The sequence below is a fragment of the Acomys russatus genome, chromosome 28 (assembly GCF_903995435.1).
Source record: "Acomys russatus chromosome 28, mAcoRus1.1, whole genome shotgun sequence".
NCBI classification, from domain to species: domain Eukaryota; kingdom Metazoa; phylum Chordata; class Mammalia; order Rodentia; family Muridae; genus Acomys; species Acomys russatus.
In genome coordinates, this window is record NC_067164.1 from 42451539 (window position 1) to 42455308 (window position 3770).

Sequence of the window (3770 nt, forward strand, 5' to 3'; positions counted from 1 at the left end):
ATCCCAGCACTCGGGAGACAGAGGCAGTCGGATCGTTGTGAGTTCGAGGCCAGCCTGGTCTACAAAGTGAGTCCAGGACAGCCAAGACTACGCAGAGAAACCCTGTCTCAAAAAACAAAAACAAAAACAAAACAAAAAGAAGGCAAGCTGAAACCCTAAGACACAAAAGCAAATACAATCCATGGCCTGGAGAATTCCACTCAATGGATACCTAGTTAAGAAAATCCAATCAAAATATTGAGATGGGGGCTGGAGAGATGGTTCAAAGGTTAAGAGCACCATCTGCTCTTCCAGAGGTCCTGAGTTCAATTCCAGCAACCACATGGTGACTCACAACCATCTGTAATGTAATCTGATGCCCTCTTCTGGACTGCAGGGCTATGTGCAGGCAGAATACTGTATAAATAATAAATAAATCTTTTTTTAAAAAAAAAGAAAGAAAGAAAAAGAAAAACAGCAGGCTGATTGCTGTGAGTTCGAGGCCAGCCTGGTCTACAAAGCGAGTCCAGGACAGCCAAGGCTACACAGACAGACCCTGTCTCGAAAAACCAAAGCAAACAAACAAAAAAATTGAGATGGGCATCATATTGGAAAATGAGATGATCAACATATCACCTGAAAATTCTGAGTTTCTTTGCAAAGAACCTATAACGATCTACACTTAACGTTTTCCTCCTAGGTTGGTATTAGCATTAGATGGTGAATAGTAGGGAAGCTTTTCTTACGATTTCCACATTAGCACAAGCCCTGTAACACGTACAGAAGCCACTCACATCTCCTGGCTGTAAGTGAAGGTGTGAGGTTAAGGGTTCAGCCCAGCAGTGAAGCATGTTTCACGTTCACGCAGCCTTGGATCATCTCCAGCACAAACACACGGAACAGATGAGACTGGCGTTGTACACAAAAGGAAGCCTGGGGCTGGACAGATGGCTCAGAGGTTCAGAGCACTGGCTGCTCTTACAGAGGTCCTGAGTTCAATTCCCAGCAACCACATGGTGGCTCACAGCCATCTAGGAGACCTGGTGCCCTCTTCTGGCGTGCAGGTATACATGCAGGCAGAGCACTGTGTACATAATAATAAATAAATAAATCTTTTTTTTATAAAAAGAAATGGAATTTTTGAGACAGGGTTTCTCTGCGTAGCCTTAGCTGTCCTGGACTCACTTTGTAGACCAGGCTGACCTCAAACTCACAGTGATCCACCTGCCTCTGCTTCCTGAGTGCAGAGATTAAAGGCATGCACCACCATGCCCAGCCCCAAGAAACGGAATTCTTAAAAAAATATTAACTTTATGCTTTTTTTTTTTTTAAGTTTTTCGAGTCAAGGTTTCTCTACGTGTAGCCCTGTCTGTCCTGGAATTACTCTGTAGACCAGGCTGGCCTTGAACTCAGAGCTCGCCTGCCTCTGCCTCCTGAGTGCTGGGACTAAAGGTGTGCGCCACAGCTGCCTGGCTTTTCTTTATTCTTATTTCTGTGTCTATACACACACATATCACATTGTTGTGAGCCACCCAATATGGGTACTAGGAACTAAGCCCAGGTCCTCTGGAAGAGCAGCAAGCACTTCTTAACAAACAAGCCAACTCAGCTGGGTATGGCAGCACACACCTGTAATCCCAGCACTCAGGGAGGCAGAAGCAGGCAGATCTTTGTGAAACCAGGCCAGCCTTGTCTACAAAGCAAGTCTGGGAGAGCTACAGAGGGAAAACCATGTCTCTCAATAAACAAACAAATACATAAATAAACATCTCTTTGGCCCTATAAATGGCAGTGTTTTTTTTTTTTAACCAAAGCTAACAAGAACATTCAATTCTAAATAAGATAACTAGGCTGCAAGACTATGGTTTGTGGGACTAGAGTTGGTGACTCAGCAAAGTTCCCATGTGTCTGCACTGTCATCACTGCACACGTGCCCAGAATTACCCATCTCCTTGTATCCAAATTACTACTTACAAGCAAAATGGTTTTTTCCCTCCACTGCGTTCATTATATTAAGGACTGGTATCTCAGCCACCGAGATGTAACAATGTCATGCCATTACCGTCTTCTCTACCAACTCTTCGTAACAGAATACATCGATTGTCAGAAGCGTCATTTTGCTGTGTGGTTTCCCTATTTTAATCCCTGTTACCACTTGGGCAAATTGTTAATCACGTACCCATCCAACATAAATATGGGTGGTAAGTGCTGTAACCCCAGCACTGGCGAGAGAGCGCGAGGAGAGCGAGGGAGTTGGGAGAGAGAGAGCGAAGATGAGAGAGGAGAGGGAGAGCGGATTGTAGATGAAAGAGGGGATGAGAGGGGGATGAGAGAGAGTGAGCCGTGGAGGGAGAGGGCGGGAGGGCGAGAGAGAGAGAGAGAGAGCAGAGAGAGGAGAGCAGAGAGGCGAGAGAGGGGCGGAGAGCGAGAGAGGGAGAGAGAGAGAGGGAGAGAGAGAGGGAGAGAGAGAGAGAGAGGGAGGGAGGGAGAGAGAGAGAGAGAGAGAGAGGGAGAGAGGGAGGGAGAGAGAGAGAGGGAGGGAGGGAGGGGCGGGGGGGAATTTATCTGTCCTGTGACTCACTAAGGCCATTATTTAACAGATATAAAAAAATGTTTACAAAGTAACCTGAAATCAAATGGTGACTGCAACTTGACTCATAATAGCCAAATGAGAAAGGACAAATTGTGGTGTATTATGCTGATACACAAGTACACATGCACCAAAAACACATAACATATACACACAGCACTGTGTCGTCTATGCATGTGAAGCTGAAGACCAACAACCAAAGAACCTAATTGATGGTTAAAAATATATATGTATGTATGTGTGTGTGTATATACATACATACACAATACATATGTATATATACACACACACACACACATATGTATACATACATAAAATAGGGTTAACTATAAGAATTTCATCGGAGGAGTATCACTGGCATACGTAACACCTGCAGTGGAGTGAAATTCTGTGCATTTCATAATATGTAATTTTGTCTCAAAAAACCTAGCCGTGGGGAGAGATGGAGAGATGGAAAGACGGAGAGATGGCTCAGCAGCTAAGAGCAGAGGTGACCCTTGCAGAACACCTGAATCCATCCCCAGCACCCAGATGGCAGGTCACTGCTTTCTGGCCTCTGAGGGCTCTAGACACATAGTGTACAGATATACATGAAGCTAAAACATTCGTACATATAAAATAAATTAACAATAATAAAAATAAATTTAACTTAGTCAAACATGTAGTTCTGTGCCTGTAGCTATGTAGACCAGGCTGGCCTCAAACTCACAGAGATCCGCCTGCCTCTGCCTCCCAGAGTGCTGAGACTACAGGCCTGTGCCACCGTGCCTGGCTTACATAACTGTTTATTAAAGCTACAGTTTTATCCAGTATCCACTAGCACTGTCCCGATAAACTAGTTTTACCTTAGACACGGCACCGTCTCTACCTGAGGAAGGACAGCAGCCGTCATCTCAGCAGCAAGTCAGACCTGCGTCCGCGTCTCTGCACGGTGCTTTATAACCCTTCCCCACAGGAGAGGCGAGGCTAGCCCTCACCACTGATCTAGACCGCAGAGACCCAGCAGGTCCCCAAGGACCCTAACGCCGAGGCTTGCAAAAGACAGTCCAGAACAGAAGCAACGAGGAAAGCCCAGGTTGGCGCCAGGTTAAGCAGTTTCGTTTTTTGGATCACAGCTCTAGTGTTGAGTAAGGAGAAGGAACAATGGCCACGTCTTTGTCCCCTTGGAGTGGATGAACTGCAGGGAGACAGAATGCTTGGC